Below are 15,730 nucleotides of genomic sequence, written 5' to 3'. Positions count from 1 at the left end.
CTGACTTAAAAAACAGCCTGGTCTACACAAGGAGTTCCAGGAAAGCCAGAGCTATATACTGAGAACTTCTGACTCTCTCTCTCTCTCTTTTCCCCCTTCCTTCCTCTCTTCCTTAATACATCTAAACAATCATCAGCCTCAAGGCCTGAACATTATCTTTTGTTTTTCTTGAAGAGGTAAAAATCTGTTCTTTGGCCTGGATGCCAGGCAAGTAAATCAAAGTGTGCTATGTGGAGAATCATCCACAATTTCTTCTTTTCCAGTCTGTGCCTATCTAGTTTTTCTGTATCCTTAAATATCTTTGATAACCTGTTCATTTTTATAATTTTATGTTTCAGTAGTATCAAACATTCATTGTCCTATAAATGATTGATTGACTGTATAGTTTTTATCAACTAAATTATATGCCCAACAATATGAGATGCTTCATTGCCCTGGCCAAAGAACTATTTATAATATATAGTTATTGAAGTAAAATGTGATCACATCCTCAGATCTTCCACTGCATTGCAAGGCATACAATATTTATTATGAGCAAAGTCATGGTGCAAACATTGCACATATTGGGCAAAGATGATGCAAAGGAATACGGGCATGGTTGAGTAAAGATTATACTATTGAAATATGGCAAATAAGATAAGTAAGAGGGAGTGGATACATGGAAAAAGTCACAGCAGAGAGAAAAGAAAGTCGTGGTGGGAAGAGAGGTGACTGCATTCATGGAAAAGAAGATTTTACAAATTTTGTAACCACCCAAGGTATCATTCTAGAAATCAAGTACTAGAAAGATAAAAGGTACTTGAAAATGAGAAGATAAAGTAAATTAAGGTCATAGGTGTGATTTTTTTGAGTGAATGGCTGAGATCAATGACAGTCTCCAGAGATAAACAAATAAGTAACTGAAGGGCAAAGAGATTGTGAGGGTCACTCATGGAAATATTGAAATTGACTTGAATCACTATGAGGTTTGGATTGATTTAGTAATAAGTTATTAAAAAAGAAGAAAAAATTCTCTGACATGTTTGGGTGACTACACAAGGAAAGATAACAAATGTTAAATTATTTAGGAACAGAAGTAAAAAAAGGGGGGGGGACTGAATGGAAGAAGAAACAGTGAGTTGGGTAAAATGCAAAGATAAGGAAAGCAATCCATTTGTTTCCAGAATAATTGGTATTTGGGGATGTGATAGGGAAATTGAGTACTACATAGCAGTAATAATAGGAGGGGGTTATTTTAAAGGCTCGTTAGAAAAGTAGAAAAGTCAAATATGGGTGAATACTGAGTAAATGGTGTATATTTTTTTTCTATTTCTTTGGAATTTCCACTCTATGGAGGAATAAAAGAGAACACATTGAGCCCTCTCACGGAGGGAATTCTAAAGCTTTTGAATGTTGTATATATCCAGATCACAATGCAACATGAAAAGTGTACAGATATATAGCTAGGGGTTGTGGGGGCAGAAAAGTGACCCAGTGACTTGTGCAGGCTAGTGGAGCCCTAGGTGACACAGAGAGCAAACCACTGACTCTTCCAGTGTAGCAGAGCTCTAGATTATGTGGAACGTTCCATAAACTTGGGAGTGGTTTAAAGGAAGTATATACATCTCAGAACATTAGGTCAACAGAGGAAAAAATAGGAACAATAACTTCTCAGTATGCTATAGGGCCTGGATAAAATCTGTTCCATCAGTACTGGGATTTTGGCTAGATTAATCTAGTTTAAGCCTTGTATATGCAACCACACATGCCACATGATTATTAAGATAAACATTTTGTGTTCAAGAGACATTTTGTGATACTCTTTTTCATCTTCTGGCTCTTATATTCTTTCCGATTCTTCTACAATGTTCTCTGAGCCTTGGTGGTAATTGAAATTAAGATGCCATTAAGAGATAAGCAGCAAGTCTCTTATTTTCACCTTTTGAACATATCTCTCTATTGACTCCCATCCTCTATTAAAAGACACTTCTCTGACCAAGTTAGGGAGAAGCACAAGTCTATAGTCATATATTCCCCACTGAAATAGTGGGGAGTTTTTCACAATGGTCATTTGGCCAAATAACAATAACAGGTTCTACTCTAAGACCTATGAAATCTCTAGTCATGTGAACTTAATGAGAAATTACGCTTACTAGGCATAAGGTTCCTTCCTGTGGAGCAAATCTCAAAATCTATTTTATCAGAATGAATTGAGTTACCCTATAACAGTCTTGCCACTATTTCAGTGTCAAGTATATCTCTCCTGGCAGGTAGATATTACAGCCTTCAGGGTCTGGTGCTGGCTAAGACTACTGATCTATTTTTCTTCCCTGGAAACCATAGAACCAATGACTCCATAAAAGCAAGCCAGAAAAGAAGTTTCCTGGGCCATTTGAGAATGACTTCTCTGTGTCTTGCAGCCAAAGTACATGGTGTCTTTCATGGGTAGTGATGGGTAATTACAACAGCTTGTGTTGTTTGAGAGATATTTGAGACCACTATGACCAATAAGTCATAGGTTATTTTTTTTTTCAGCTGTTTTGGTTTCTTCCTTTTTTTTTTGTCTTTTTTTTATTCGATATATTTTTTATTTACATTTCAAATGATTTCCCCTTTTCTAGCCCCCCACTCCCCGAAAGTCCCATAAGCCCCCTTCTCTCCCCCTGTCCTCCCACCCACCCCTTCCCACTTCCCCGTTCTGGTTTTGCCCTATACTTCTTCACTGAGTCTTTCTAGAACAAGGGGCCACTCCTCCTTTCTTCTTGTACCTCATTTGATGTATGGATTATTTTGGGGGTATTCCAGTTTTCTAGGTTAATATCCACTTATTAGTGAGTGCATACCATGAGTCACCTTTAGAGTCTGGGTTACCTCACTTAGTATGATGTTTTCTAGCTCTAGAAGTCATAGGTTATTATCCCATGCCTTGTTCTGCGATTTTCTTTTAATAATCCACAACTTCTGGGAGTGATATTGTCCACCCATGGAGGGTAATCCTGCTCAAACTATTTTCTTTTGAAGTTGTACTTTAAAATTAGCTCATCAAACAGTTGTTTCCATAACGCTTTTTCTTTTATATCATTAATCTGAGCTAGCCTACTCTACTAGCTAGCTGTGCATAGGACATTACTGTGCACTGTGCCTTGGAGAAGTTAGGGATTCCCTTGATGTGCTAAAGCTGTTTGGTATGTTGGCCTATTTTTGCTTTTGTTTAGTTGTTTTAGAGGTCATATCTAAAATATCAATGTGAGTATCCTACTGTTCCTCTTATGTTTTCTTCCAGTAGTTTTAGAGGTCAGAGTCTTACATTTAGGTCTTTGATCTATTTTGAATTGAATTTTGTGCAAAGAATCATTATGGAGATCAGTAAGATATACTCCCAAACACTAAGAAATACATGTATCACATGATTCAGCTATCCTACTGCTGGATATATAACCAGAGCTATGGAATTAGTGCACCAAAAAGAAATATGCATGGTCATGTTGAATACAGCCCTAGTTATAATAGCAAAGTAATGGAATCAACCTAGGTAACCATCTTATATACATTATGTAAAATACTTAAAGAAAGTTTTTCACACACACACACACACACACACACACAGAGTACTTAGCAATCTAGAATAATGAAATATTGTCATTGCCAGCAAAGTAGGTAGATCTAGAGGATATATCTTGTAAAATGAGTCACTTGTAGAGGAACAGTACTGTGTGTTTTCTCTCATTAGTGGAAGCAAAGAACAAGCCTGATGTTAATGTGAAATGATCATGAACAGAGTTAATAGAGAATGGGGTAATTGAGTTGAGCATGTAGAAAACAGGGGGTTGAGGATGGTCAGTGCATACTATTTACATACATACATGCACACACACATAATACGCACACCCATTATGTATGTGTATGTTAAAACATCATGATGAGCCCGTTAATATGTAAAACTAGTACATGTTGGTAAAAATAAAACTAAATAAAATACTTGAAAGAAATAATCCACTTAGAGAAAAGGACATTAACATAGAGAACATATTTTTCTTTCCTTCTGGATTGCTTTTAGTCAAAGAGAAAGAAAAATAATAAAACGGTGTCAGGGATGATGCTATGGTAATGATAATGACAGTGAGCCCCAAGGTGCAAACTGATGCGACCTTAGCCAGGAGGAAATGGGACCTCACCATTCAGATGTTCAACACATGCAAATGGAAGGTGTGAGACATTCTGCCATACTCAGGGACTTTCTACAGCACAAAGGTGACACTGAAATGAAGACTCCAGGTGCGTCTTATGACCCTCCGAAGACTGGATGTGTGAATTTAGAAGTGTCACTGGAGGTGTGAAGCAGTAACATGCATGGTTGGCAAAGAATAATTTTTCCACGGGAGGAGGCGCCTAGGGAAGCCAATGTCATTAAATTTTTATAATTTCTGTTTAGTACCCATGACTAGTAGTCCTGACAATAGTGCATCCATTAGTGAGAATGGCCTTTTATCTCTTAAAAGAAAGGTATGCAGCTAACAGTCTCCTGATCTTGATCTTGTTTTCATTTTCAAGGACAAAGAAAGCAATTGTTTTCAGATTCATTATCTCTCTAAACTGAAAGGTCCAGATCAGCCAAGGTGAGTGCAATTAAAAGTGGAAAACGGAAAACATAATCTGAGTAATAAACTTAACAATGTTTTCCACAGAGTGCATACTTTAGTGTGGATTTCCAATGTAAAGACATAGGATAAATCAATTTATGGACTCAGAGTCATTGACTGCCAAGCTGTACAGGGTTCGCATATAGAGTCTATCTCTCTGCTTTAATGCCGGAGGACTGAGGTGTGGAGTAAGTACCTTGTCGTTGAGTTTATTGAGTTACATCAAAGCAGATGAAGCTGAGTCAGAACACCAGGAAGCAGACGTTGTTCCTGCCCAGCACTGCTCTGCCCTAGGACAGTTTTGTTGTCTAACAACAACAAGTTTTAAATTTTGTTGTCTATAAGTCAAATCTAGGGAGATTTTGTTTGGTATTTAGTTTAAGCATAAACACGAACATATAGGCAAAATTGGAACGTGCCTTGCATTCCAAAGGCATTATATGAAGCCAAGTAGCTATTCTTCCTGTCTCTCAGAAACTTCTGTCGCTAGGTCCCACAGTCATCAAGGTGCAAAAGAAATATCTGTTTTAGAGATGTGATAAATGAGAAACAGAAAAACTAGGAGACTGCCCCACACCTGCATATAGAATGAAGTTCTTAGTCAAGCACTTTCCCTGCCAGTGCAGAATTTTTTTCCATTCTGTCATCCGAGAGCATTACCTACAAATGAATTAGAATTGGCAAATTGAGTTTTATCAGGTATTGAATTTCTAATAATATTCTACACTTTAGATTATATCTAACCCCATTCAAAAAGACTGAGAAATCAAATGACCCCTGATGTCAGCAATGGTATGAGGAAAGAACCTCATTTGTCACTAGTGGAGATGTAAACTTGTGCAGCCACCACAGAAAGTAATGTGGAGATTCCCTCAAAACTGAAACCGAAGAACCACTTATGCTCCTCTGGGCAATGGACTCGGAGTTAGCATAGCACTAGGGTATTTGCACATCTGTGTTTATTCCTATACCGAGCACAGTAGTGGGGGAATGTGATGCTCTGAGGACACCTAAGGTATGCCAGCCAATGAAATCAAGGCTGTTTGAAAATCACTTTGCTTCATTTTGCAACTTTTTTGCAGCCTCCAATGATACTTGTGGGAAAGTATATTTGCAGGCTTCTAGTGGTGAGGATGGGCGAATATACAGCAGAGCCCCGCTCATTCCAGCCATGTTCAAACCTGGTCATTCAGAGCTCCGGCACCACATAAACCCGAGGCCAAAGGGTAGTAACATCTACCTTTATTTCAACTTTTGATTTAATACTCAAGCATGTATTCAGAATTAGATGTTGAATTTTTATTTTAAAGATATTGCTTGTCCTGTGGTGAGGCTACAGGTCAATTGGCAGAGTGCTTTCCTGGTTTGCTACTAGGGATGCACATAGGACATAATCCCTTGTTGAAAACCTCACAGTTAACTAATTGTGCAATCACATTTTAAATGCAGGCAATGATAGCCATGTAGATGCATGCAAGTTTGCTTAACAAATCACAGATTGTGTGTGTGTGAGAGAGAGGGGGGGGAGGAAGAGAGAGAGAGGGAGAGAGAGAGGGAGAGAGAGAGAGGGACAGAGAGAGGGAGAGAGAGAGAGGGACAGAGAGGGAGAGAGAGGGAGAGAGATCTTCCATATTTATCATTGTTTTTAGAAAAATCGTAGTCTAATAATCTACCATCTATAATATTATCACAGAAATTCCTATGCAATGATGCTACAATTCTTTCTAAATATGCAGCAGTCATTGTTAGTCAACAGTTCTTTTTCTAGTCCTAGCTCTCAAGCCTGTGAATCCCAATATTATATGTATGTACTCCTAAATCTGGCAGATTTGGCTATGGTTCCTTGCTCTCAAAGCCATGATTGATGTAAAGTGTTACAGAGATTAGGAAAGGCAGTATGCTTGAAAATTAAGTCCTTGAATGTAGGGCATGGGGCATGGGGTTCATTTTTTAGAATTTTGGAGGCAGCAGAGTATTTAATGTACAGACTACATTTGGAGTGACTGGGCTTGATGGTTTGTCCCCAGGCTCTGCATGTATTAGCTGTGTGATACAAGCAAACCTACTGCTGCTTCTGCATCAGTTTCCTTCATCTTAAATAGGACAGTAATGTATATATTGATTTTATATCTATTTATATCTATTGATTTTATACTATGAAGAATGAATGTGTGTATATTTATATGTGTATATATGTATATGTCTGTACATGCATATGCATATGGCACATGAGATTTTTGTGAAAGAGAGATAGATGATCCTACAGAAATTGCTTCACAAATTATGGAACCCAGGAAGACCTAATATCTGTCATCTGTGGGATAGATTACTAGATGAAATTATATGACACTGTAGGTTGAGCTCAAAAGCCTGAGACCTATTGAGGATGCCATTGTGTGTGTGCATGCACATGTTCATGTGCGTGTGTATGTGTGTGTGTGTGTAGTATGTATGTGTGTAGTATGTGTGTGTAGTATGTGTGTATATGTGTGTGTATGTGTAGTGTGTGTATGTGTGTGTATAGTATGTGTGTGTGTGTTTGTATGTGTAATGTGTGTATGTGTGTGTAGTATGTGTGTGTGTGTAGTATGTGTGTGTATGTGTGTGTATGTGTAGTGTCTGTGTGTGTGTATGTGTGTGTGTGTGTGTCTGTGAATCTGGAGAAACAGGTGACAATGTCCCAACTCAGAGTGAGAGTGAATTCGTTCTCCCAGTGTCTTTTCTGTTTGTACTCTGAACAAGACTGTCAATTCCTACATACCATGACAATAAAGGCACACAGGCTATTGAGTCATTCAGGCTATTGGATCAGATGGTAACCTTTTACAGAAACACCATCATAGTCAACACCTAGAAAGAATGCTTTATCATCTGTCTGAACATCACTTAGCTCAATAAAGTTAATACATAAGCTGACCTTCATATATCAGAATATTCAACCACCACTTATGATGTCACCTGATATTTAGTAGCTAAAACATAAACATTGATTATGTTCTTTGAGTTCCAGGAATTTGGTCCACATGTTTCTTAGTGTAACTAACATGCATTGATTCTTTATTATATAAAAGTCTTGGCCCTAATGGTTTTATATGTGCTTACAGCAATATAATAGCCACCTGTCATAAAACAAGTTTATAAGTAAAGTGAGGATAGTAGGCTAAAGAAAGTAAACAGATCTTTCTAAGCATTTAACAACCAGTAGTTGGCTAGTATTGTGGCTTAAATGAGAACTATCTCTGAGGTATTTGAATGCTTGGTTTGGGCCCGAGTTGGTGGGACTGTTTAGGGTGGTGATCGGGATATAGTCTTGATTAAAAAATATGAGTGTGGAATAGTCTCACTCCTCTTCTAGTTTTGTTTCTCTGATTCATGTTTGCAGCTGAAGATGTGGTCTCTCAGCCTCCTGCTCTGGCCTCCTGGCACCATGTCTTCTCGTACCCCATTATCGATTCTCCCTCAGAGACTATAGCCCAAAGTAAACATCATTTTATTAAGTAGCAGCCACAGAAAAAATATGAAATATATCAGCTTAATACTTTTATCAGGTTGCATGGTTCTTTATCCTCTGTACCACAGATGGTAAAGAAAATGTTTTTCATAATCAAACATACCTAGAGCATTCTCCATTTGTAGCCTTACTGTTTCTTTCTTCTGTTGAGACTACGAAATTCTTTACCTCCTGTAAGCAATCTTACTACTTATCCTATATCTGGGATTTAGCCTGTAATCACTTATCATGTGGAGAATGATCCCTGTTGATTTGCAGGCAAGGAAAACTCCTTTAGCTGAAGTCAAACTTTGTGCTAGACCTAAGCACTTGACATATTTGTTTTCAAATGTTCATGTTGCACTGGGCTAAAGTATTTAACAGAAATTATTAAAGGAGGAAGCTTTAATTCTGGTTCATTGTTTTGAGAGAGGATTCTGTGAATTCTGAGCATTAATGCATTGAGGCTGGGACACTGTGGTAAGAAGATTGTTAAGCCAGCTTGTAGTTATTTTCCAGAACCAGGAAGTAGAGAGATTTCAAACTGTCAGAGGGTCTATATCAGTGGCCTACTTCCTTCTGTCACTTATTAAAGGTTCTCTGAACTCCATGAACAGTGACATCAGTGTACCAACTGTCCAGGCACATGATCCCGAAGGTACACTTTACATTCAAATCATAGTGTCACAGAAGCCACATCTGGTCCTTATGGGATCAGTCAGAATCTAGCCTCAGTTCCTCATGCTTGAGAGTATGTGCTATTATGTTTTGATTCATCTTCTCAGCCCTATATATGCTTTCCGTCTCCTTACTCATCTCTTTGTATCTCTTTTGAGGTCTTATACTGTCAAACAGAAGCATTTTTTTAATGTGTAAATGTGATTTAACATAATGTAAAGGTACCCTGTGTCACTGGAAGGATACTAGAATTCAATAAAGGAAAGTAATAGATGAAAGCATGCTTCATTTTGCTCTCAGTCATCACTGTTTACCCATTTTATTATACTGCAAATATCGCTTCATTTCATTGCATACTTGGAACAGCGGTTGGCATTGAGACCACAGAGATGGGATCACCATGAAATGCTAGTGACCTTGATGAGCTCAGGAGGAATAAGTATCAATTATTAATAGATAAAATGTGTTGTATGTTTACACTGTGTTAAATATTCTACTTAGGAAATATATGTATATTGGCCTCTATTTAATTCACACAGCTTTATCTGTGTTCTGTTATGAATTATTGTATAAAAGGTAAATCAAGGTTTAAAGATCTTATAGAAATAGCTCAAGGCTATTAAGATGGTAAGTGATATGGTTGCAGTTCAATGGCATGTTTATTTAGTAAACCTTCATGGTAATTGTACATTAGAGAGGATGAAGTTTGACTAATAATAGTGACCTAACTTCAAAACATTATAATGAATTTTAGACCTTAGAACATTTTTGTTTTGTCTTTTTAACAAAAAAATTATTTATTTTTTATTGGATATTTTCTTTATTTACATTTCAAATGTTATCTCTTTTCCTGGTTTCACCCAGGAAACCCCCTATCCCCTCCTCCTCCCCCTGCTTCTATGACGGGGGGTGCTTCTCCATCCACCCACCCACTCCTGCCTCCCGGTCCTGGTATTCCCCTACACTGGGGCATTGAGCCTTCACAGGAAAAATGGCCTCTTCTTCCATTGATGCTCAACAAGGCTATAGTCTGCTACATATGCAGCTAGAGGCATGAATCCCTCCATGTGTACATCTTAGTTGGTGGTTTAGTTCCTGGAAGCTCTGGGATATCTTGTTGGTTGATATTATTGTTCTTCGTATGGGGTTGCAAACCCCTTCAGCTCCTTCAGTCCTTTCTCTAACTACTTCCTTAGCGATCCCATTGGAGACCCCATGTTCATGTCAAAGGTTGGCTGTGAGCATCTGCCTCTGTTTTTGTCTGGCTCTGGCAGAGCCTCTCAGGAGACAACTATAACACGCTCTTGTCAGCAAGCACTTCTTGTCATCTACAACAGTGTCTGGGTTTGGTAACCCAGACATTGATGGATTCCCAGGTGGGGCAGTATCTGGATGGCCTATCCTTCAGTCTCTGCTCCACACTTTGTCTCCATATTTGCTCTCATACATATTTTCCCCCTTTTAAGAAAGACCAAAGTACCAACACTTTGGTCTTCCTTCTTCTTGGGCTTCACATGGTCTGTGAATTGTATCTTGGATATTCCAAGCTTTTGGACCAATATACACTTAACAGTGAGTGAACTCCAAGTGTGTTCTTTTATTATTGAGTTACTGAACTCAGGATGGTATTTTTCTAGTTCCATCTATTTGCCTAAGAATTTCATGAATTCATTGTTTTTAATAGACCAGTAGTATTCCATTGTGTAAATGTACTGCATTTTCTATATTCATACTTCTGTTGAAGGACATCTGGCTATTATAAATAAGGCTGCTATGAACATAATGGAGCATATGTATTTGTTATATGTTGAAGCATCTCCTGGGACTATGCCCAGGAGTGGTATAGCTGGGTCCTCAGGTAATACTATGTTCAATTTTCTGAGGAACAGCCAGACTGATTTTCAGAGTGGATGTACGAGCTTGCAATCCTACCAGCAATAGAGGAGTGTTCCTCTTTCTCCACATCCTCTTAAGCATCTTATGTCATCTGAGTTTTTGATCTTAGCCATTCTGACTGGCATGAGATGGAATCTCAGGGTTGTTTTGATTTGAATTTCCCTGATGACTAAGGATGGTCAACATTTCTTTATGGGCTTCTCAGCCATTCAATATTCCTCAGTTGAAAATTCTTTAAGTTCTGTAATATGATTATTTGAGTCTCTGGAGTCTAACTTCTTGAGTTCTTTGTATATATTTGATATTAACCCTCTATAGGATATAGTATTGATCAGGATCTTTTCCCAATCTGTTGCTTTCCATTTTGTCCTATTAACAGTGTCCTTTGCCTTACAGAAGCTTTGCAATTTTATAAGGTCCCATTTCTATTTTTGATCTTAGAGCATAAGCCACTGGTTCTGTTCAGGAAAATTTCCCCTCAGCCCATGTGCTTGAGGCTCTTCTTCGCTGCCTCTTCTACTAGCATTTTTATACCCTATACTCTCTTCATTCTTTAATACCATCTCTAAATCTTTAGCTCACGAATACAGTTTAGATTTGTTTTAGTCACTGTGAGAAAACATCAAGACAACAGCAGCATCAGAGAAAAGAGTAATATTAGTGATATTACAGCTTCAGGTTGCACTCCATTATTGTAGGAAGTTAAAGAAGGAATTTAAAGTAGCTGATCACATCCACAGTCAAGAGAATGAACTCATCCATACTATCTCATGCTCAGAACTCTCTCTACATATTCTAGTATTCCAAGTCCACTGGGTGGATGTTCCCACATCGATTAAGGCTCACACACTACATGCTCAAAGGCTAACCTGATCTAGACAGTTCCTCACAGAGACTCTCTTCTTCAGAGATTCTAGTCTCTGTCAAATTGAAAAATAAAACCATCATAAGAGCACGTTGAATTTGATATCATCGTATATAGTGTTTATTAATTAGCTATTTTGGGCAAAATGCAAAATTTCTGCAGACAAAAGTATAGCCTATAATTCTTGTCTTTGTATCTTCATACTAACAATATTTCTTGAGCATCTGGTTTTCCTGTGGCGCATTGAATGCTGGATATAGAAATCAATGTATTTGTGACCCAAGCTTTGTTCTCAAAGAGCTAATAGGGAGACACATACAGAGTACCTTGAAGTTATGTGAAGAATGGTGTTGGATAGGAGACAAGGAACTCTTGCAGGAGTGGATAAAGGAGCAGGAAGATGGTTGAGGCAGTAGTGAAAACTTTCACAGCAGAAGTGATGCTTGAGTTGGGCCTAAGTCGGTGAACAGGATTGAATAGATCAAAGGGAAAGCCAATGAAATTATGCCTAGGTAATTGGAAAATCACATTTGACATAAGAGCATAAGAATGGTGACTGATTTCCCATGACTTAAACACATTGATACTAGTTATCATATTTCTAAAAAGTAAAACTGCTACTTAAACTACCCTTTCTCAACCAAGAAACCGAGTTTGAGAGTTTTAAATGTTCATAACTTTGCTCATGAAGATAGGTGTGGGGTTCAGAGGCCAGGGTCTTTCCAATACAACCACTCTGTTCTAAAAGAACTCAACATGGAGAAATAGAGGTTTAGCGGGCATAACAAATCTGAGAAAAAAAAGGATTGAAAAAAGAATAATTCTGGGTAATTTGGATTGGTCTGCTGCCCTGCCAATTTTAAAATTCTACATGTTATAGTTGGCTCTTTCATTTAACTACCTGGGACATTTGGCTTTCCTTACACACACACACACTATTCTCCAGGATGTGCTGGTGACAGTAAAATACATCTCATATATTACAAAATGGATTTCTGATGTCAAATGAATTTGCAAAGCTTGATTTACTTAAGGAAAATAGGTTGTTAGCTAAAGTCTTCTGCAAAGTTGACTTCTGAAGTTCTTACAAGTAAAAGCTATGTGTGGACAGGTCACATGGGTAAGAATTCAATTTTCACGTTCAATTCTTTTTGCAGGAGTTGATGAGGATGAATATTTTTATGAGAAGTCAGAAATGTTGATTTAACAATGTGAAGCTCATAATTTATTGTCTGTCAAAGATCTGTGTTGAACTCCCAGTTCTGCCACTACCTTATTGTACCACATTCCATAAATCTGCTAATCACCTTTAGCATAAGAGACTGAGGTTGACACTTAGGAAGAATCATGAAATGGAAGCCACCATCATTATTATTCTTATCTTTATCACTTTCAAAATAGACGCTTGGGATTTGAGTAGATGGAGAGATAATTTTTATTCCTCAAACCCTTTATTCATCCAGTGTGGGCCAGCAGGGAGGACTGGGCTTTTCAAGGTTTATGGCAATACTGAATCTGTGAACAACCTTCAGTAGGGTGGTTCATGAATAATTGAGTACATATATGAAGGGAAAGCTTTATGGTTTTCTGATAGTGTGTATGTTCGCAGCTGGCTAGCTCTGATAGCACTCTTAAATAACCTCTTTCACCTTTAAAGCCTGAAATACCTGCTCCATGTTTACTGTTTCAGGATTTCTATGGCTATAAAAATAACCTAGCTTTAAAGAGGCAATACAGTCTTTAAAAAAAAAAAGAATAAAAAGTACTCAGCTTAGAGTTTCAGTCGTTTAGACAAAAGTGGCCAGCCAATGTGTTTCATTCACTAGAGTTCACTCTGCACTCTATTAATGAATAGCTCCATCATTTTTCTCTCTTTCATTATAAAGTCTAAAATACAGCATCCCAAGTATGGCTCATGTACATTGTGACTACCTCTCAGATGTGAGAACTCACGCTGGATGCTATTAGCAGGGTGACCACTAATTGTTCTCAGCTTCCACACATGTAGTGGTGAGAGGATGCTGTGTTTAGTCATATGAATTTTTCATTCCAAAGTTTCTATGATTATTGGCATAAGATTGTTGCTATCTAAATCTTACACGATAGGGTAGATGTCTGGCTGAAAGAATACAATTAAGAGATCTTCCACCAGTAGAATACATTCCAGTTGTTGCAAAAAATTATGTTAGGGAGATGGCTGTCTCACTGTGGACATAAGGCTGCGTAGAAAACAGCTGTCTGGTTTAGAGCTGTTTGGCAATTAAGGCACATGAATTAAAAGGAGTAGAGAGAGAGGCTGCCTCTATTCAGAAATGGTTGGAGAGTCTGAGCGGGTGAAGAAAATGGAAGTGCTTTAGGTAGGATTCTTTTGCCCTGTAAGGATGAGAAACTGACTTAAGTTATCTAAAATGAAACCCCAGGCTTTGTTGAATGGTGATTTACATATTGGAAATTAAATCAACCAGTATTTAGCTGAGTAGAAGTTAAGAACTGGAAAATGTCAGATCTCTGAAGCAGTACTTTTTGTAACCATTCCATAACACACAGCTGATGCCAGGTTATCATTAACATCTACTCAAACCTTTCCCTCTCATGGTACAGATGGAAGAGAGTCTTTTTATTCATTGTCTTGTGTAAGACCCCATGCAAAGTGAATCTTCATCCTCTGACTGGCAAGATTCCTCTATGTTTCTATTTGCCACTACAAAGCCTCCTGAGTTAGGGAGCAGGTTTACTTATCAGCTCTACTATTGGTAAGATCACCTATTATGGAGTCCATCTTACTTCAAGATCTGGAAGAAGGTCTCTATAATATCTGGGAAGACACTCCTCAAGAGAAGATACATCACCACTAACACAGAAGTCAAGAGCTGTGTGGAAAGAGGGAAGAAAGCATCTAGAATATGATGGGAATTGCTTAGGGAGGGTGAACAGTTATCTGAAGCAAAGATACAATGGAGGAGTTTGAACAGAGGAGTGTGAACTTTGAACTTTGAGCTTCAATGAACCTAAAAAGTGTTAGAAATAGACAAACCTGGAGACAATTCATGTTGATTGTGAACTTGAGCTGACATTACGATTCTGCATGTTGGCAGAGTTCCTTAAAGCCTGCCTTACCAGAAACTCAACTAACAATTAGAGTGGGACTTTATCCTATGTACTGGTTCACCTTCAAGATAATAATTGGGTTCTTTATTGAAATTTGAAACATCATTCCTTAGTGGAGAAGAGCCCAAGTTAAAACTTCAAACTGGCTTTAATGTGTGGGTTCAGATGCTTATTTAACCTTATCTTGCACTAGTAATACAGTCTCACAATGACAGGTAATGCTTACATGGAAGATTTATTTTAGGGTCAATGCCATACACATACGATATGCATATGAACCTGACACGGGGAAGATGTTTATACATGCAAGCACCATGTCTCCCCAAATCAAATATTTAGACTATGATTCTTCAAAGATCACCTTGTCCACTTGATAGATTTTATAATTATGGAGGACTATAAGCCATGTCAGGCTCAACATGATGAAAGAAAAACTCCACCCCTTCTCAGTATGGAGGAGTTCTTAGGGCCTAGAAATGATTTGAAGCCATCATTGATGCACCGAGCCTTGGGATATCACTGGGGACATGGACAAACTTTTGAATAGGGCTGAAGTAAAGAGAAGTGACTCACACTGTAAAGTGTTAGTTGTACCAGATCTACTTTGTGTCCCTTGAGGACTTCAATCCTCCAATTTTTATGAGTCTTTGAAAAAAGATATCAAATGCCCTGGTCTTTTCTGATACCTTGCCTTCTCAGGAAGGTTGATTGACAGTAGTTGAAAGATTTATTACTATCCTTTGTTTTTGTAAGGTCTCCTTCGAAAGAATTAACAATTGGAGTGACAAGACCCTCCTTGACTCATACTTTGGCAAAAAATGACAGAGGTCATGATTCTGGCTGTGTGAGTTTTCCTTATACACCAGTCATGATTTATTCTGTTTCTTTGTACCCATGGGCTTGAAGAATTAAGATATTGTATATTTGTACAATGAACAAAAGGAAGGATGTCTTCTGCTGATCTCTCCACTGGTCACCACCCCATCTGACTAATCCTCTCCCTGAAGGCCCTTGTCAGCTCTAGCTTTATGAGAGATTAGCTTGCTTTGTCACAGAGAGGTACCCGAACCCTAC

At 38.1% G+C, this 15,730-nt stretch overlaps 1 protein-coding gene across 1 annotated transcript in view; it reads left to right on the top strand.

Moving 5' to 3' along the window:
• Agbl1 (AGBL carboxypeptidase 1) overlaps positions 1-15,730 on the top strand; it is a 907,135-nt gene that overhangs the window by 688,880 nt on the left and 202,525 nt on the right. The gene's annotated exons all lie outside the window — the stretch shown is intronic.

The sequence above is a fragment of the Apodemus sylvaticus genome, chromosome 1 (genome assembly GCF_947179515.1).
Source record: "Apodemus sylvaticus chromosome 1, mApoSyl1.1, whole genome shotgun sequence".
In the NCBI taxonomy this organism is placed as follows: domain Eukaryota; kingdom Metazoa; phylum Chordata; class Mammalia; order Rodentia; family Muridae; genus Apodemus; species Apodemus sylvaticus.
The sequence above is the reverse complement of the archived record's forward strand: the minus strand, read 5'-3'. Positions and strand labels throughout refer to the sequence as shown.